Genomic DNA, 21,429 nt, shown 5'->3' with positions numbered 1-21,429 from the left:
CGGTCTGCACGTCCAGCACGAAAGCTGGTCCAACTGAGGCGCCAGGTGGAAATGGCATGGCAATCCGTTCCACAGGAGAATAGCAGCCTGCATTGCTGCGAAAGGTGGATATACACTGTACTAGTGCCGACATTGTACATGCTCTGTTGCCTGTGTCTATGTGCCTGTGGTTCTGTCAGTGTGATCATGTGGATGTATCTGACCCCAGGAATGTGTCAATAAAGTTTCCCCTTCCTGGGACAATGAATTCACGGTGTTCTTATTTCAATTTCCAGGAGTGTATTTGTGGATGACGCTGGAGTTGTCGTACGATGATGTCCCATATGTGCTCGATTGGAAACAGATCTGGTGATCGAGCAGGTGAAGGTAACGCGATGAGTGGGTGAGCTTTATCCTATTGGAAAATATCTCCTGGAATGGTGTTCACAATTGACAGCACAACAGGTCGAATCACCTGGGTGTGAGGGACAACAACGAGAGTGGTCACGCTGTCATACGATATCACATCCGAGACCACAACTCCAGTGTGTTTAGCACGCAAACAAGTTGGTGGCAGGCCCTCAAATGGCCTTCTTCTAACCAACACACGGCCATCATTGGCACCGAGGGAGAACCAGCTTTCGTCAGAAAACAGAAGTAGCAAATGGCGGTGGTTTGGGGTTAGTGGAATGCACGCTACAAGGCGTCTGGCTCGAAGCTGTCCATGATTTGCAACTGTTCGTTGTGTCTCTGCGGTGCTAACTGCTGCTTAGATTGCTGCTGCAGATGCAGTACGAAGTGTCAGAGCCATACTCGGTATTACCACGTAGCCTCCGGAGAGACCACACTTTCTCGTGACCATTGCTCCAGCAATCACATATACTGGCTACATTCCTGCCACATCTTTCTGCACTCTCGGAAAAGGAACATCTATTATATGAACTCGTTCAAACTCAGTGAGGTGCTGATAATGGCATCTTTGTCGCCTTAAAGGCATCCTTGACTAACATCAGCTCACCATGTCCAATCTCAAAGGTGACCAACGCTCACGACGATTACAGCGTGTATTTAAAGCAAACGTGATATGCACCCTCATAGTGGCGCTACAAGCGCCCTCGTAGTCCTCGGCTGCGTTACGAGCGGTAAGCGGCAAGAGACGGGCGGAATGCGACAAAGCGGGGCCACTCTCGTTTGGATTCCAATTGAGTTCAAGGGGCATATGGGACGGCCGGCCAGGATAAGCTGGTGCGGCAACGCGAAACATATTGTCGCTTGAGCTCCACCGCTCATCAGTCGCTCCAGACATTAAATTTCTTTTACCGCTCAGTCTTTTCTAGTTGTTTAGAAGTTCTCAGCAGCAAAGATGGCAGAAAAGTGAAAACCGACTGACCTCGAGTGCAAGAAGCTGATCTCAGAATTTCAATCAGGCCAGGTTTTAGGAATGACAGATACATTAATTTCAAAAAGAGCGCAGTGAAAAAGAAATTGGAGTATGAAATAGGAGATACTTTAAACCCGTCAGGTAAGATTAATTTACTATCTTAAACAGTTTCATACAAATATGATCATTTGGCAATGAATATTTTTTTATTATTTCCTATCGGAGTGGGACAAGAAATGGTTCAATAACTAGTAAATTAGTGTTGTAATATTAAAATATGTCACTAATAATTAGCAAAGAGTGATAGCTATCGATTAAAATATGTCATGAATTTATGCCTTATTGCCATTGCTTCGGCGATTGGCCCTCTATATTGATGGGATTCGATGGACGTTTCAATTCAGTCATATTCTCTTCACGGAGAAATGATATGTGGACCGCATCGTTAACGTCATCCCTGTCTCTGATAATATTGTGCAGCATGCAAGCAGTTTGTACAAATTTGTCTACTTTCGACACTTTCGTAATACTAAACATGTTCCTAAAAATCGCCATTTCATCCAAAAAATCCCAAAAGCACATTCAGTGGTTTTTCTAGCTTTTGATGGATTAATATTAAAATTTTCTTTATGTGACGTTATAAGTTTTGCTGGAAATAGACGCGGAAGGTTATTCCCCCATCACTTTATTTTTCTCTAGTGCTTACATCAATAACCAAAACCTTTTTATTGGCATCAGCAACACCCATCAGAACTACAGAAAAGTATTTCAGATAGTTGAAATAATTAGATCCACTGTGTGGTGGGCATTTAAGTCAACAATAACGTCCGTCTATTGCTCCGGTGCAGTTTGGAAATTTCCGTAACAGAAAATATTTTTCTGCTACATTCTCGAGGTGTTCTTCGGTGGGTAACGCCATTACTTCAGGTCCAAACTCTAGCACAATAGCTGAACACGTGTAAAAAACTATCAAGTCAACAGTACATCTTCCAAGTCGAAATTCAAATACTTGATGTCTGAAAGTGGCCACTGTTGCCAAAAACCTAAAACAAAAGAGAACAAATAGTTTTCGTACAAAATGATTCAATTAATTATAGTCAAAATTAATAACAGTTTTTTAATTAACGAAATAATAATTTTACTGGAAATACCTTATTACACAGGTTTAGCAAAAAATGGTTCAGATGTCTCTGAGCACTATGGGATTTAACTTCTGAGGTCATCAGTCCCCTAGAATTTAGAACTACTTAAACCTAACTAACCTAAGGACATCACACACATCCATGCCTGAGGCAGGATTAGAACCTGCTACCGTAGCGGTCGCGCGGTTCCAGACTGAAGCGCCTAGAACCGCTCGGCCACTCCGGCCTGCTTCAGGTTTAGCACTTACTAACAATGTAAGAGCCAATTCTGTTTGTTTATATGTTTTCATTATAAGCAATTAAAAATAGAAGTCTACAGTGTGAGTCAAGAATAAAGGTGCATGGTTTGAGGAGTGAAAGTATTGGTGATTCTGAATAAAAAACCTCGTATGAACATAACGCCCTATTCCGAACGGTTTCTGAGATAGAACACGTTTAATGTACATTGTTATTTGTTTCTTTTACTACTTAGCACATTGTCGTTGTATACAACGCACCACAGCAGTGTAGAGGAATTCGAGGCGAAAAGTTTGAGGGACACTTGTGGTCCATCAAGTAGGAAACTACCTCAAATTGGCATAAGTTACGGCGCATTGGCGTCGCTCGAGATATCCAATATTTTCTCGCAATCTTCGTGTAAACTATGAACCCTAGAGAAAAAATGATATCGACCTTTTTTGTAGGAAATTTAATGTACTTTAATCTTGTATTTCTACACGTTTTTGTTAGAGGTCGGCTATTGGGGTTATTCATGATTTCTTTATCTCGGAAACCATTCGGAATAGGACACATGTCTACATGAACTTTTTTTGATAAGAATCACCAGTACTTTGACTCCTCAAAGAATGTACGTTTCACCGTGACTGACGCTATATTATTTTGGATGCACACTCATAGCTTTCACCGACCGGGGTGGCTGAGCGGTTCTAGGCGCTACAGTTTTTAACCGCGCGACCGCTCCGGCCGCAGGTTCGAATCCTGCCTCGGGCATGGATATGTGTGATGTCCTCAGGTTAGTTACCTTTAAGTAGTTCTAAGTTATAAGGGACTGATGACCTCAGATGTTAAGTCCCATAGTGCTCAGAGCCATTTTATAGCTTTCTTCTACAATAATTATCTGTTTTGACGCTAAAAATTCTCGTTGTTATAGAGGACAAATGTAGAAAGAAATGGAAAACCCCGAAAGATACATTCAGGAAGAATGTTTATTATCAAAATAAGTGTTAATAAAATAAGGCCAACTCTTAGTTAACTTGAAAACAATAAATACTGAATTGGAACTGGAAGAAAATTGATTCTGATTTTTTAGTTTTTAAACGATTTTTGAGTAAAATGTCTGATTTACAGGGTGACAATTATTGAACTACATGAATTAAAATCGTCATAACTTTTGAACGGTTTACGTTAGGACGTTCAAACTGCACGGTTGGCCGCGGGGCACGATGAGAGTTAGTATGTGCCCTATGGTTTGGTTTAGCGACGAAGCTCAGTTTCATATGGATGGGTTCGACAATAAGCGAAATTGGCACATTTTGGCACATTTAGGGACTGAGAATCCGCATCTGGAGACCGAGAAGCGTCGTCATCCTCAACACGAAACTATGTGATGTGCAATGTCCAGTCACGGAATAATCGGTGCGATATTCTCCGACAGGGTATGTGAAGGTTTGTGGGAGATGATTTCATCCCCATTATCCAAAGTGACCCTGATTTCGTTAAGATGTCGTTCCTGCAAGACGGGACCCCATCGAAGCAGGAGACTGTCTGATGTCCTGGAGGAGCACTTTGGGGATTGCATTCTGGCTCTGCGGGCGCTAAAGACTACACTGTTGAACGCCCATAAAATCATATCCATGCATCCATCTGGCTCTGGGGTAGCCAGAGGCCACTGACATGGGCCTCGACTGGCCGCCATTTTCTCCGGATCTGAAAACATGCGGCTCTTTTTGTGGGTCTATGTTAAAGACAAGCCGCACAGCGATAACCCCAAAACCACTGTTGAGCTGAAAACAGCAATTCTGTAGGTCATCGACAGCATCGATGATCCGACACTTCAGCGGGTCATGCAGAATTTCGCTATTCGTCTGCGCCACATCATCGCCAATGACGGCATGCACATCGAACATGTCATAACCTAAATCCGAATATCTGTAGTGACATTTACCTGTTGAATTAACTGTGTGAACGCCGTAGTTTGTAACTAATTTACGTTTTTTTTATATAGCTCGATAATTGTCACCCTGTACATAACTCAGGGTTACGAGTTACTTTTCTGGTGTCACTTGAAGTGAAAGGTCCGGTCTTTTCTTTGTCAAACGAGGAGCTATTTTCTGGAGTATGTTCGGATGCCTTTTGTAAGTAATGAATGGCATTCGCTTTTTTGTCTAAATGTAAAAACATGTTCCAGAAGTACAACATGGTCATATACACTCCTGGAAATGGAAAAAAGAACACATTGATACCGGTGTGTCAGACCCACCATACTTGCTCCGGACACCGCGAGAGGGCTGTACAAGCAATGATCACACGCACGGCACAGCGGACACACCAGGAACCGCGGTGTTGGCCGCCGAATGGCGCTAGCTGCGCAGCATTTGTGCACCGCCGCCGTCAGTGTCAGCCAGTTTGCCGTGGCATACAGAGCTCCATCGCAGTCTTTAACACTGGTAGTATGCCGCGACAGCGTGGACGTGAACCATATGTGCAGTTGACGGACTTTGAGCGAGGGCGTATAGTGGGCACGCGGGAGGCCGGGTGGACGTACCGCCGAATTGCTCAACACGTGGGGCGTAAGGTCTCCACAGTACATCGATGTTGTCGCCAGTGGTCGGCGGAAGGTGCACGTGCCCGTCGACCTGTGACCGGACCGCAGCGACGCACGGATGCACTCCAAGACCGTAGGATCCTACGTAGTGCCGTAGGGGACCGCACCGCCACTTCCCAGCAAATTAGGGACACTGTTGCTCCTGGGGTATCGGCGAGGACCATTCGCAACCGTCTCCATGAAGCTGGGCTACGGTCCCGAACACCGTTAGGCCGTCTTCCGCTCACGCCCCAACATCGTGCAGCCCGCCTCCAGTGGTGTCGCGACAGGCGTGAATGGAGGGACGAATGGAGACGTGTCGTCTTCAGCGATGAGAGTCGCTTCTGCCTTGGTGCCAATGATGGTCGTATGCGTGTTTGGCGCCGTGCAGGTGAGAGCCACAATCAGGACTGCATACGACCGAGGCACACAGGGGCAACACCCGGCATCATGGTGTGGGGAGCGATCTTCTACACTGGCCGTAAACCTCTGGCGATCGTCGAGGGGACACTAAATAGTGCACGGTACATCCAAACCGTCATCGAACCAATCGTTCTACCATTCCTACACCTTCAAGGGAACTTGCTGTTCCAACAGGACAATGCACGTCTGCATGTATCCCGTGCCACCCAACGTGCTCTAGAAGGTGTAAGTCAACTACCCTGGCCAGCAGGATCTCGGATCTGTCCCCCATTGAGCATGTTTGGAACTGGATGAAGCGTCGTCTGACGCGGTCTGCACGTCCAGCACGAACGCTGGTCCAACTGAGGCGCCAGGTGGAAATGGCATGGCAAGCCGTTCCACAGGACTACATCCAGCATCTCTACGATCGTCTCCATGGGAGAATAGCAGCCTGCATTGCTGCGAAAGGTGGATATACACTGTACTAGTGCCGACATTGTGCATGCTCTGTTGCCTGTGTCTATGTGCCTGTGGTTCTGTCAGTGTGATCATGTGATGTATCTGACCCCAGGAATGTGTCAATAAAGTTTCCCCTTCCTGGGACAATGAATTCACGGTGTTCTTATTTCAATTTCCAGGAGTGTACATAGGAAAAAAAATGTCCGATTGTAATTTAAAAGCTTTTCAATCGATAAAATATTGCAGTTCTGTATTTAATAGTCTATTACATACTAATAATAAGTAAGTGGAATCAAATTAGGCAAAGGTATTATCAAAACTCGGGTACAAGTTAAATAAATTTTGAAATAGAAGTTACCGAAAACCAACACAAATTTCCATTATCAGGAGAGGTGCAACTTATGACATTAAAGAAACTCAGTTCATTTGCGAGTTTCACATGTTCCATGGTAAAAGACTTTCTTCTGTTTCATGGTACATGATGGTGCACGACCGACGGAGTACGGCTAACTCTCAGGGTGTTATATACATAGTTACAAAAACATATACAGCATTTTGCTCACTATAATATACTGTATCTGCAGAGTCAACAATACACCGCAGGAAGCTGTAATATATTCTAAAGTACTTAAATGTTTAGAACTCGAATTATTTACAAATGCTGCGCAAAACACAATCTTATGTCTAACAACAATAAAAAATGTAGAAAACGGCGGAAACTCCTTACGGTGGTCTCTGTAGCACATTCCTACATATGATTCTAAAATCAGTCACTAGACTGAAGTACCGACCAAAAAAATCGTGTGTTCCTAGGTACACTGTCCTCTAGTTACAACTCTCTCTCTTATATGATCTTAGCGTAATCGTGGATGAACATTTAAACTGATAAGAACAAACTGTTACAGCATGTTACAACATCTCTTTCCTCTTGCCTATCAAAAATTTAGAACCGTATTTCCAACTACAATGAAACGAAAACTAATCCAATCTTCAGTCCTTCCTTAATTATACTATTAAGATATATTTCATAACGGCACAGCTAGTGAAAACTTCAGACGAATATAGCTAACTATGAATTCTTATCTAAGGGAGTTTGTAATATTCTGTTGTTCAATCACCTCAGTCCTTCCTATGCTCAGTTGTGGTTGATAGGGTCGGATAAGTGACATGATTTTCACAGCTGTTTTTTTGTTTTCGTCGCTTCTTTAGTCACTAGTGAACTCAGCAGCTCTCCTCGCATTTCAAATATCTATCATCCTTCTATAACTGCAGTACAATACCTCATATAAGGGAGGATCAAAACATTTCCGTTCGAAGGCGGCACAGTCCAGAACCGGTATACCAATCAAGTATAATCGCCGCGAGCATTGGGGCAATCATCCCCGCGACGCACCATGTTTAAGATACCAGTTTGGTAAAAGACAGTGTCCTGCTGCGTGAAAAAGTTGCTGCCTGCGGCACATTCTCATCTGACAGTAATCTTCGACCCTTCACGGCCTTTTCTAAGGGACCGAAGGCATAATAATCGCATAGGAAGAGGTCAGGACTATGGAGTGGATGCTCGAATGTCTCCCACTTGAGTTGATGTAACTTCCGCGTTGCGGTATTTGGGATATGGGACGTGCATTATCATGAAGGAGCAGCACCCGTTGTCGCAGTTTTCCCGGACGTTTCGCCTTAACTGTACACACATTCTTCAGTCTCCGATAGATGTCTACCGGTGTTTGTCTTTCAACAGCCAAGAAAAGAATAACAGCATGCTGCTCATGTTTTTACTCAATTCATGATAACGGCGACGTAGTTAACGTTTCTGCATTTACCGCGCGCACATCGGAAAGACACGAATGCCATACAAATCCCTTGTCTACATGTCGGTGCTTATACACCAGCATCAGTGTCTCGCGCTGCGTTGCATATACGCTGTACCAGCTCCCTCCAACGGAAACTTTTTGATCGCCCCTTATATATCCAACGTCTTACCTATGCCTATGCTTTACTCTATAATTTTCAATATCTCGCTCTTTGCAAAGTGTGACACTAAAGCATGTAATTACACGTAATACTAACGTTGATTTCAAGGTACATATAACGTTTTGAACCTACTCTTACCTCGAAAATCGAGTGAGATGGCGTAGTGTTTAAGACAATGTATTGGCATCTGGATGACGGCGCTTCCAATCCCAGTCTAGCCATACAGATTTATGTTTTCCGTGGTTTCCCTATGTTGCTTTAGATGAATGCCTGGATGATCCCTTTGAACGGGTATGGCGAATTTGCTCTCCCGATTTATCAAACTTGTTTTCCTTCTCTTCCTCCCCTGGACGTTAAAACATAATCTTCTGCCATTTCCTTACCTGGAAGTTAAATTGATAATCAAAGTCAATAATGAGGATTAAGAAGAAAATTGAGGTTTTTCACTTTAAAAGAAAGCGTTAAAAATCACAAACAACTCCACGACAGACCATCACACACGGATATTTTATCCTGCTTCCTACTCGCTAGGTACTAGACTCTTTTGACAAGAACAGTTAATATTCACCTGTGGAATAAGGTACACTAGCAAATAGTGATTAAAATTTAACTGATTTGAAATAGTTCATCAAAATGTGTACATTAAAAGCGACAATCGTAAATAAGGGTTTCTAAAAAATGTACACTGGTAACTTTAATAGGAGAAAAGGGCTAGACCAATGGACCGTGGAACTGTAAAACCAGAACTTCTTCTAAATCCCGTCTAATCACTCAACATTCGAGGCTACCAATGAGCTGCAAATTCAAATAGAATTCTCAGCAAGAGAAGGAGAGCAAAATTCTTACAGTGTGTTTACATCGGGAAATCAAGTACTGTCGGAAATGACATTATATTTGTGGCTGTTTGTCATAATCTACCATATGCCATACGTGCCCACAAAATCCGGCCTTGAAATAACCAGAGACTCGACGAAGTCATGCAAACTTAAGATTAAGAGCCGTCAACTCCCAATAGAACTTACATGCGTACAATGTACATCGTACAATGTGGAGAGTAAAACGAAAGCGCCATTAGAAATAGCAGCGATGTCTTCTATAATGTAATGAGGAAAAAGAGAATTAAGCGTCCCATCAACGTCTAGGTCGTTACAGATAAAGCAAAAACCCAGTTGATCAGGTTAGGAAAACGTAAGTTGGTCATCGCCGTGTTGAAGGCACAAACCTAACATTTACCTGAAGTGGTACCAGGTGAGAAAAGCTGCATGGAGCTCTGAGACCCGCTCTTACCGGAAACAAATTCAGTGTCTTAACCACTGTATGAAATTGCACTGTTGTACAGAACAAGATGGTGCTGCTGATACCATGTTCGAGGAGAAGGAAACCGCAGACAACAAAATTAGGGTGGCGAGGTAGCGCCAAGATTCCACCCTCTCGTCGCCATACGTGGGGATAAGTATTCGCAGGAGTCCGTGAGCCCTCAGTCCTGTTCGCTGCCTTTCTTGTTGGATATCACCGATATTTTATCAGTGTCACATTCTTCTAATTATCATTTATACGCCAACGACATCTAGTTGAGTCTAAACGCCAGATCTATCAACATGATACTCCTGCATCAGGTGTGAATGGCGATCTTTATTCATTTTCACAGTGGATACTAAACCGTGATCGGTGAAGTCACAGGTCGTTCTCATATTATACCGAACGTTGATGAGTGACAATTCTCATGAAACAGTTCTGCTCATCTACCTTAATGATCTCCAGTCACACTGGCAAGGAGCATTAAAAGATATCGCCATATACTTGGATGTACATCTAAACTGGGAAGAACAATCCGCCAAAGCACGCAGGAAATCTCTCTCTTAACGGATTTAGAAACATATTCCCATCTAAAATAGTAGAAGACTAGGACAATCTTTAGTCCCGGCGAATTTTTGTTAGTGTGACATGTTTGAGCTCGGCACAAGTAGTAGAAACTTAAGACGACCAGAGGTAGTCATAAATGCTCACATACGACATGTGTCTAACATTCGTCATTTCAGTGCTTCCCATACTTAGGATAGATGCTACTGGATGGGAGATGTTTCATACGCACTGTATTCTTCATGCCTTTCTAAAATATTGGTGCTCTGGATATCTCTTAGCGCATACTACTGATCCTTTCTCCATGTCCCTCTCCGTTTCAGTAGAACTATTCTCGGACAAACTAGCCAAGAGATTGCATGTGGGCTAAGACTACAATTCACTCAAGAAGAGATGATTAACAGTTAACTACCAAATGCTTATTAATTAAGTGTGATAATTTTAACGTTGCATTTATGCAGGGAGCTAGAAAAAAGTATTTCATATTTTGAGAGGGGGCAGTTTGGACCAAAATAAGAAACAAAAGTCCGGTAAACTTGGCCTGTAAAATGCATACCTCAAGAGCTATGAGCACTTATTCATCTTCCCTAATGTGAAACACATCTCTTATGTTGTTGTTGTTGTGGTCTTCAATCCAGAGACTGGTTTGATGCATCTCTCCATGCTACTCTATCCTGTGCAAGCTTCATTATCTCCCAGTACCTATTGCAACCTACATCCTTCAGAATCTGTTTAGTGTATTCATCCCTTGGTCTCCCTCTACGATTTTTAAACTCCACGCTGCCCTCCAATACTAAATTGGTGAGCCCTTGATGCCTCAGAATATGTCCTACCAACCGGTCCCTTCATCTAGTCAAGTTGTGCCACAAATTTTTCTTCTCCCCAATTCTATTCAATACCTCCTCATTAGTTATGTGATCTACCCATCTAATCTTCAGCATTATTCTGTAGAACCACATTTCGAAAGCATCTATTCTCTTCTTGTCTAAACTATTTATCGTCCACGTTTCACTTCCATACATGGCTACACTGCATACAAATACTTTCAGAAACGACTTCCTGACACTTAAATCTATACTCGATGTTAACAAGTTTCTCTTCTTCAGAAATGCTTTCCTTGCCATTAACAGGCTACATTTTATATCCTCTCTACTTCGACCATCATCAGTTATTTTGCTCTCCAAACAGCAAAAGTCATTTACTACTTTAAGCGCCTCATTTGCTAATCTAATACCCTCAGCATCACCCGACTTATTCGACTACTTTCCATTATCCTCGTTTTGCTTTTGTTGATGTTCATCTTGTATCCTCCTTTCAAGACACTATCCATTCCATTCAGCTGCTCTTCCAGGTCCTTTGCTGTCTCTGACAGAATAATAATGTCATCGGCGAATCTCAAAGTTTTCATGTCTTCTCTTTGGATTTTAATTCCTACTCCTAATTTTTCTTTTGTTTCCTTTACTGCTTGTTCATTATACAGATTGAATAACATCGAGGAGAGGCTACAACCCTGTCTCACTCCCTTTCCAACCACTGCTTCCCTTTCATGCACCTCGACTCTCATAACTGCCATTTCGTTTCTGCACAGATTGTAAATAGCCTTTCGCTCCCTGTCTTTTACCGCCGCCAAATTCAGAATTTGAAAGAGTGTATTCCAGTCGACATTGTCAAAAGCTTTCTCTAAATCTACAAATGCTAGAAACGTAGGTTTGCTTTTCCTTAATCTATTTTCTAAGATAAGTCGTAGGGTCAGCATTGCCTCACGTGTTCCAACATTTCTACGAAATCCAAACTGATCTTCCCCGAGGTCGGCTTCTACCAGTTTTTCCATTCGGCTGTAAAGAATTAGTGTTAGTATTTTGCAGCCGTGTCTTATTAAACTGATAGTTCGGTAATTTTCAAATCTGTCAACACCTGCTTTCTTTGGGATTGGAATTATTATATTCTTCTTGAAGTCTGAGGGTATTTCGCCTGTCTCAGACATATTGCTCTCGAGATGGTCAGGGCTGGCTCTCCCAAGGCTATCAGTCGTTCTAATGGAATGTTGTCTACTCCCGGGACCTTGTTTCGACTTAGGCCTTCCAGTGCTCTGTCAAACTCTTCACGCAGTATCATATCTCCCATTTCATCTTCATCTACATTCTCTTCCATTTGTCCTCAAGAACATCGCCCTTGTATAGACCCTGTATATACTACTTCCACCTTTCTGCTTTCCCTTCTTTGCTTAGAACTGGGTTTCCATCTGAGCCCTTGATATTCATACAAGTGGTTCTCTTTTCTCCAAAGGTTCTTTAATTTTCCTGTAGACAGTATCTATCTTACCCCTAGTGATATACGCTTCTACATCCTTACATTTGTCCTCTAGCCATCCCTGCTTAGCCATTTTGCACTTCCTGTCGATCTCATTTTTGAGACTTTTGTATTCCTTTTTGCCTGCTTCATTTACTGCATTTTTATTTTTTTTCCTTTCATCAATTAAATTCAATATATCTTATGTTACCCAAGGATTTCTACTAGCCTCGTCTTTTTACCTACTTGATCCTCTGCTGCCTTCACTATTTCGTCTCTCAAAGCCACCCATTCTTCTTCTACTGTATTTCTTTCCCCCATTCTTGTCAGTCGTTCCCTTATGGTCTCTCTGAAACTCTGTACCACCTATGGTTCTGTCAGTTTATCCAGGTCCCATCTCCTTAAATTTCCACTTTTTTGCAGTTTCTTCAGTTTTAATCTACTGTTCATAACCAACAGATTGTGGACAGTGTCCTTATCTGCCCCTGGAAATGTCTTACGATTTAAAACCTGGTTCCTAAATCTCTCTGTAACCATTATATAATCTATCTGAAACCTTCCAGTATGTTCAGGCTTCTTCCATGTTTACAACCTTCTTTCATGATTCTTGAACCAAGTGTTAGCTATGGCCGGCCGCGGTGGCCGTGTGGTTCTAGGCGCTTCTTTCCGGAACCGCGAGACTGCTACGGTCGCAGGTTCGACTCCTGCCTCGGCCATGGATGTGTGTGATGTCCTTAGGTTAGTTAGGTTCAAGTAGTTCTAAGTTCTAGGGGACTGATGACCTCAGCAGTTAAGTCCCATAGTGCTCAGAGCCATTTGAACCATTTTTTGATATCCTTGCTAAAATTCGTTTGTTTGCAGCGGCTATTAAATAACGAATATCATTTGACCTCAGACGTTAAGTCGCATTGTGCTCAGAGCCATTTGAACTATTTGTTCGCTATGATTAAGTTATGCTCTGTGTAAAATTCTACCAGGCAGCTTCGTCTTTCATTCCTTAAACCCATTCCATATTCACCTACTACGTTTCCTCCTCTTCCTCTTCCTACTATCGAATTCCAGTCACCTATGACTATTAAATTTTCGTCTCCCTTCACTATCTGAATAATTTATTTTATCTCATCATACATTTCATCAATCCCTTCGTTATCTGCCGAGCTAGTCGGCATATAAACTTGTACTACTATGGTAGGAGTGGGCTTGGTATCTATCTCGGCCACAATAATGTGTTCACTATACTGTTTATAGTAGCTTACCCGCATTCCTATTTTTTGATTCATTATTAAACCTACTCCTGCACTACCTCTATTTGAGTTTGTTTTTATAACGCTGTATTCACCTGACCAGACGTCTTGTTCCTCCTGCCACCGAACTTCACTAATTCCCACTGTATCTAACTTTAAGCTATCCATTTCCCTTTTAAAATTTTCTAACCTACCTGCCCGATTAAGGGATCTGACATTCCATGCTCGGACCCGTAGAATGCTAGTTTTCTTTCTCCTGATAACAACGTCCTCCTGAGTAGTCCCCGCCCGGAGATCCGAATGGGGGACTACTTTACCTCCAGAATGTTTTACCCAACAGGACGCCGTCATCATTTAACCATACAGTAAAGCCGCATGCCCTCGGGAAATATTACGGCTGTAGTTTCCCCTTGCTTTCAGCCGTTCGCAGTACCAGCACAGGAGGGCCGTTTTGGTTAGCGTTACAAAGCCAGTTCAGTCAATCATCGAGACTGTTGCCCCTGCAACTAGTGAAAAGGCTGCTACCCGTCTTCAGGAACCACACGTTTGCCTGGCCTCTCAAAAGATACCCCTCCGTTGTGGTTGCACCTACGGTACTGCTATCTGTATTGCTGAGGAACGCAAGCCTCCCCACCAACGACAAGGTCCATGGTTCATGGGAGGGCATGTCTTATACTGCGAGCTATCTGCTATTACGAACGACCTATACAGTGCCGTAAACAAGTGAATATACAAATGAGAACACATTATTCTGTTACTGTGAAATAGCAGAGCTTTAATGTAATCTTCTTGCTATTACATAAGACCTGTACATGTGAGCCATAGCTATAGATCACGCCTGCCGTATCCTGTGTGAAATAATAGGCTTTCATTATGTTGGTAAGTGTAAAGATAAAACAAAAATGTAAAGGCGTAACACAAAATTATCAAAACACAAACTCTTTGCATTATAACTAATGAATGCTCTGTACTTACTCATAACTGTGTATACGGTTCACAAAAACAACACTAATAGATGTTTACTGCATGCTGTATCCATGGAAGATAACAGGGTAATGTGTCCTCATTTGTTTACCACATTCTATAGGTCAATACGGAATACTTTTTTTAAACATCTTGTACTGTTTACACTACTTTCTTGCAAACTATCTTAGTATTGGAGTGGCCTGAAGTTAAAATTTTGTATCATAAAAGTTTATTCACGATACTGTACGATATTAGCTGGATTTTAGTCTCTGCTGTTGCTGGTGGTTACCAGTGGAAGTATCCTTGTATTCTATTGGCACATCATTTTGCTAGGAACTTATAACTTTTACGGTCATTTCGTAAAGGGAAGAAGAAGGAAAATTACGGTTTCAGCGTCACTTCGAGAACAGTTCTTTGTGTACGGGGATAGGATTAACACTGTTTCAGTTTTTCAGATATAAGGAAATTGATATATAATTACTGGGATTTATTCCAATATTAGTTTTAAAATAAAGCTTATGGATGGACAAACCGTTAATGTCAGATACTACGCACATTCCAAAGTCCTTTCAGGACGGTGTATCGTTAGAGCCATTCTGGAAAATGGTTTAACCTGTAGCTGCCTCCGAAAACATGTGCGCACTTGAGGATCCAGCACTCAGATAAGTGTCTACTGAAACTTTTATGTTGCATAGGTTTTGGGTTTCGGCGACCATATTTCAGCAGAAGGACACAAGAGGCTTCTCACGGCTTTCTTGACGACAGAAAACTCGCGATTAGGAAGTGCGGAGCTCCTATGACGACAGTCATCAGAAGACTGCACATCATCTAGCATAAATTGCCAATGTTGTTGATACTGAAGTGTTACAGGTTATGTGTTATATTAAAGGAAGACTGGGGAGGATGTGCAAGTTTTACGAAACTTGATTTCTGTACAAACAAGTAAATATTTATGTACGGTAGTTTAAGTAACCAAAAATTTAATTATGTGACCAGGCTCTGAGGACCAAGCGCAGTTGAACGATCGCGAGTAATCCTCTGCCAAAAGGTACTGTTTCAATGACGATTCTGACTTTCTGACGTTCATGGTGGACGTTTTAACGAGCGATTTCAACGAAGTGACTGTGGCCTGCAGCTGGGAGTACATAAAGAAAAATAATCTTCTGATATCCTTGCTGTCGGCCTGAGTGGCCGAGCGGTTCTAGGCGCTACAGTTTGAAACCGCGCGACCGCTACGGTCGCAGGTTCGAATCCTGCCTCGGGCATGGATGTGTGTGATGTCTTTAGGTTAGTTAGGTTTAAGTAGTTCTAAGTTCTAGGGGACTGATGACCTCAGCAGTTAAGTCCCATAGTGCTCAGAGCCATTTGAACCATTTTTTGATATCATTGCTAAAATTTGTTTGTTTGCAGCGGCTATTAAATAACGAATATCATTTGTTTTTTCCTGTTTGCAAATTAAGAACGTTTTTCATCAGATGCATTTCACTTTGTTGGTAAGGCATCACCAGTAGTGATACGGTTTTTACATCCACTTCATTTATATATTTACAGTTGTACAATTATACAGGTAAAATAAACGAACATACAATGGCACATCACTGAGTACCAAACAAGTGTAGCTATAGCAAAACTTGTGCACAGCCATCTTTTAATACAAATCTTTACGGAATTAGAGCGAAGTACATTTAAAAACCAAATTCAGTCAAAATGAAAGTGAGCTGTTAGAAGTCGAAAAAAGCGAGTAGAAAAAGTGAAATGAAGTTTTCTCGACTGAAACCTCTGCTAGGGACGTAAGGAAAAACGAGTTGGCGTCAAAACACGTAAAAAGAGGCAATAAACACCATAAGTAACGTGTACAAGGCTTCACATTTGTAATCAAATCTGTTTCTAATTCTACGGCAATCAAAATGAAAAAATGTATTAGATATGTAAAATGGTTACAGAGTCACCAATAACGATACCTTATCAATAACGCAAAACACATCTTGTTAAAAAAAATCTTAATTTGCAGTACACTTAAGGCAGTAAAAACGAAGTAATACTTACTAAATTCCTACGCCTGTACGTATTTTAAACAAAGCTACATCAGTTTGTATTCTTGAGGGACCGTAGCTCGATGGAGGTCGATGTATTATGGACGTAAAAACAGCTAGGCATAAGTACTACTATCTAATCTCAATAATCAAACTAAGAATAGAAACAAACGTTAACGAAATCATGTATTATTCCCAGGCAGCTAGAAAATGGCATTGTAGCCAAAACAGGCCTTTCGCAATCAATAACTACGTTAAACATAGCAACAATTTGTATTTGTCTACTTATAAAGCTACGCCATTGCCTGGAGTTACTTTTCAGTTAATTTTCCACTTTTTGTATGAAAAAAGAGAAATCGCTGTTTTTGGTCCCATGTGCTTAGAAAATGCAGCAATTCTCAGCTCTTTTGGAGAAAATGAATCTGTAAAATACCTCATTTTTAGATAAATTAGTATAATGTATTTGCACTGTAACATTATAAGTACCTTATAATTAACAATCATAGTTATAAAATCATCTCAGTATTTGTTTACGAATATCACATTGCCACTTGTTAGTCCTGGCTACTGTATGTCTGTTGCGTTTTGCGACATACTTCACTGAAGATAAAATGTAACTAGTACACTGACACACTTTGGAATCGTATGGACAAATGTCTCAGTTCCGACGTAAATGCATTTCTTCTAAGGGCGCTGACACATTGCGCTTTGCCTGTTTCCACCAGGCGAAATGGTATGCAGTTTCAATCGTAGGCAGTTGTTGGTAATACGGTCTTCTTTCTCAGAATGAGAATTTGTTGTACTTACTGCTAAAAAAAAAAAAAAAAATTAAGAACAAGGTATTCTACTCTGAACGTTACATGATGGAAGCGCTGAAATACATCCCATCGTTAGAACGAAGCTTCACGATGGCTTCTTTACTATATTTGGTAACAGTCATTTATAGAAAACTGACAGGGAAATCAGTGAGTTCTTTGGGCTAAATATAGCCCCTTTTAATTATGTCCTTGATCTGATAAAAGAAAGTCTCAGGAAGGCCTCATGTAATAGATATCTCCGTCCAGTAACACCTGGCGAAAAATTAACCATAACTCAAAGGTAAGTAAAATCAGAGTGCTTTATAACTGTATGCTACAGTTATTTGTTTAATATTTGTTTCGGTATTGCAAGCTGGAATTTCAGAAAGAACTGAAATCTGTTGCTCTTTTGGGTCTATATAAGCAATTAGCTTTGATTGTATTATCATAGGTAATATTCACAAACAACGATGAAGACGTGTTAGTATTAACTGCTGGCGTGAAAATGGAAGTTTTAAATACAGGAGAAGTGTGTAATGCAATTGCAAATCGAAAACCATCTTCTGTGACTTCATTTTCATCTATACTGTAGCTTATGGTCTAATATTCCAATAACTGTAAACATGTCTGTCAGCGGCCATTTCTTACATTGACTTGAAGTAGAAGACACGGTTATTGTCCTCTGTTTAATCGCTTTTAATAGGTGTCTTTGATATTTCCTCATCTTCTCCTGTAATCTTCTTCTGGGATGAGACACTGTATGTAAGTAGCGAACCATTATGCTACGTTCAATAGAAACCATCTGTTCTTAATCTAGCACAGGCTGTGCAGTCATTAAATGCATAACTTTCATACCACAAGCGCAACTAGCTTCTTTTTTCAGAATTTCAAGTGCGTTCTTTCTTTAAGGTGATGACATCAAACCAGTCATTTAAATTATCGGCCTTTGCATTTAGAACATATTACAGTTACATCAAAAGAATCGTACAAAGAGTGCGGTCAATACTTCGTAAGAAATTAGTGCCTCTGTTTCTGCTGCGTCTACGTCCCATAATTTGAAAACAAGTCTGACAAGTTTGAATGCAAAATCCGAAAGTGTGTCAGAGCTATCGATGGAAAGTATGTGTGAAATCTGTTCCTGCTCAAGGTGGCTCTTCAATTACAAAGATTTATTCTCGGTTATGTTGCTTGCTATTGTCAAAATAACAATGTATTCATCTTCATTAATGTCATACGTCCCTAATTCTGACATTTTTTGCCATGTGTTCTTGTAGAGGATGAGATACTTCGATATAACACAAACATGGCCGGCCGCAGTGGCCATGCGGTTCTAGGCGCTACAGTCTGGAACCGCGCGACCGCTACGGTCGAAGGTTGAATACTGACTCGCGCGTGGATGTGTGTGATGTACTTAGGTTAGTTAGGTTTAAGAAGTTCTGCGTTCTAGGGGACTGATGACCAAAGAAGTTAAGTCCCAAACATGATAAACATTTGTCCCATATGTCTGGACGATCAGAGAGCTCTTTCTACTAGCGCCTACGTCGCGCTCGTAGAGTTTCTAAAACTACCTTTTCTTCATTAAGTCAGGTATTTCGCATTACTTATATATAGTTTGCCATAAGGCCTGACAAGATAGTTTCTTTAATCATTGTACCTTGTTTTATGTAGAATGTACTTAGGGAGGCTTTCCTGTACAGTAACAACAAACATTGTGAAATATATTAAACTGAGTCGCTACCATCTAAAACTCTTATATCACTTGCTAAACGTGGTAGCGTACCCAATGACGAAGGTTTCTCTGTGCGAGACTCAGTTATGAACAATTTTAACAGATGCTTAGAGTAAGTATCCTAGCAAAGTAATCTGATTACTTGATCTACATCTACATCTACATCTACATCTACATGGATACTCTGCAAATCAAATTTAAGTGCCTGGCAGGGGGTTCATCGAACCATCTTCACAATTTTCTATTGTTCCAATCTCGTACAGCACGCGGAAAGAATGAACACTTATATCTTTCCGTAAGAGGTCTGATTTCCCTTATTTTATTGTGGTGATCGTTATCTCAACTGAATATTTATTACTAGTTTTACAAAACCTGGTGTAACTACACTGCGCATAGTTAATAAGCTGTATAAAATTTTCTTACTTGACGTCTGGTCGATTTCCGTAATTACCTTCCAAGCATTGTACTTCAGATTTTGTTCTTTATATACTGGACTTGGTACTTCAAAAAATACAAAGAATTTTCGATACTGTTTCGACCAGTTCTTTATCCTCTACTACCGTAAACGACACTTCTGAGGCAGACAATGTACTGCGGCTGGGCTGCTCTCCAAGCTGTGGAGTGTGCACGGCTGTGGAAGCGCTCACATTACTCCCTGCTGCACAAGTAGGAAGCGCAATTACCGCTACCGCCAATAAGTCATACGAACCGCAACATGACTGCGTCATTTGGATGCGTTATGCATGAGGAATGTGGTCAGTTCTCCCAGTCGTTGGTAGCTTTCCGACTTCGTAGCCTCTGATGAATATATTCTTAAATTAATATCTATGACCTTTTTTATGTCACCTATGCTGCCAGACTATATATTCCAAATCACTGTACCTATGAAAATAAATTTTAAACTAAGAGACGATCTGTGGTTCGTTCTGTCTAGCGGGAAAAATCTTCCTGAAGTTCTCAAAATGTAATTATTTTGTGTAAGGTTTGGTTTGTTCATTTAGACTGTTATGTGATTGTTTAGCTAAATGTATGCATTAAATTATTTCCTCTAAAATGTTCATAGATCTTTCTGTTTTGTTCTGAGAAACATCAACAAACCAGACAGAGGTATATTATTTAGCACCTACATGCCAAACACAATACCATATATGCTATAAATAGAAGTATGATAATAACAGTCAGTCAACATAGCATGTATGTTACCTTCTTAGAACCGGGAATCACTGTGATAACATAAATAACATTATTTTTCTCCACACAGAAATTATTTAATTTAAGTACGAAATTAAAACCTACGAAGACATTCACTGAGTCCCTTTCAACATCTACTGATCTAATTCAAGCTTTCTAGCTACTGTTTACATCATCCTCAAAAACGCCAAGAAACAGGTAATTACAGTAAAACTAACAAATCAGTGTTTAACCTAGCAACAAGGTAAAGTGCAGGAGACAGCAAGGATGACGAAACGAGGTTTACTGCGATGAATAATAAGGTTTTGACATGTACTTAGTTCAAAACTTAACTAACCTAAGGACAGCACACACATCTATACCCGAGGCAGGATTCGAACCTGCGACCGTATCGGTCGTGCGGTTCCAGACTGTAGCGCCTAGAACCGCTCGGCCATCCCGGCCGGCTTACGTGCAGTGGACGGCGAGCTTAGTTTCGTGGGACAAGATGGCAGGAGCAAAAGATATTTTAATAATAATAATAACAACTTTAAAACTGGCTTCAACAGAAAATCATCTCTTCTGTTTTCTCCTTTTTCTTATTTGTAATTATGTTACTAAAATCTGGAAAAAGGTATCGGCTGACAACAATTCTTGGAATATCTTTCCAATCACGCTCAGAAATACTTACACGCAATATAGCTATACAAGAGAAAACAAAGAAAAAGCTTTCACATAGTCATGTGTAACGAAACACAGAAATAATCTTCGCTGCTAATCTGTGCAGCTTAGGAAATTCTTCCTCCGACAAATTCTGGTAGAATTCGAACAAACCTTTGGTACAGTAAAATAAATTCTTTCGGTGATCATCGTTCAAAATGGTTCAAATGGCTCTGAGCACAATGGGACTTAACTTCTGAGGTCATCAGTCCCCTAGAACTTAGAACTACTTAAACCTAACTAACCTAAGGACATCACACACATCCATGCTCGAGGCAGGATTCGAACCTGCGACCGTAGCGGTCGCGGGGTTCCGGACTGTCGCGCCTAGAGCGGCTCAGCCACAGTGATCATCGTTTTACAAATAGATTAGTTCGAAACGTAAATCTTGAGGCACAGTTTCAGTTGCTATCTAAAAGGGCTTTAGAAACACATCAAGTATTACGTGAAATGTATTCGCAGTCGCGAACGCGGACAAAAGAAT

At 41.2% G+C, this 21,429-nt stretch overlaps 1 long non-coding RNA gene across 1 annotated transcript in view; it reads right to left on the bottom strand.

Annotated features, from left to right (window-relative positions):
- Positions 1-2,079: 2,079 nt before the first annotated feature.
- LOC126297979 (uncharacterized) overlaps positions 2,080-21,429 on the bottom strand; it is a 109,404-nt gene continuing 90,054 nt past the window's right edge. Inside the window, exons 2-3 of the long non-coding RNA XR_007552588.1 lie at positions 8,276-8,520; positions 2,080-2,403 (exon numbers count right to left, since the gene is read on the bottom strand). This is a non-coding gene — a long non-coding RNA (uncharacterized LOC126297979). The remainder of the gene's footprint in view (positions 2,404-8,275; positions 8,521-21,429) is intronic.

The sequence above is a fragment of the Schistocerca gregaria genome, chromosome X (genome assembly GCF_023897955.1).
Source record: "Schistocerca gregaria isolate iqSchGreg1 chromosome X, iqSchGreg1.2, whole genome shotgun sequence".
In the NCBI taxonomy this organism is placed as follows: Eukaryota; Metazoa; Arthropoda; class Insecta; order Orthoptera; family Acrididae; genus Schistocerca; species Schistocerca gregaria.
The sequence above is the reverse complement of the archived record's forward strand: the minus strand, read 5'-3'. Positions and strand labels throughout refer to the sequence as shown.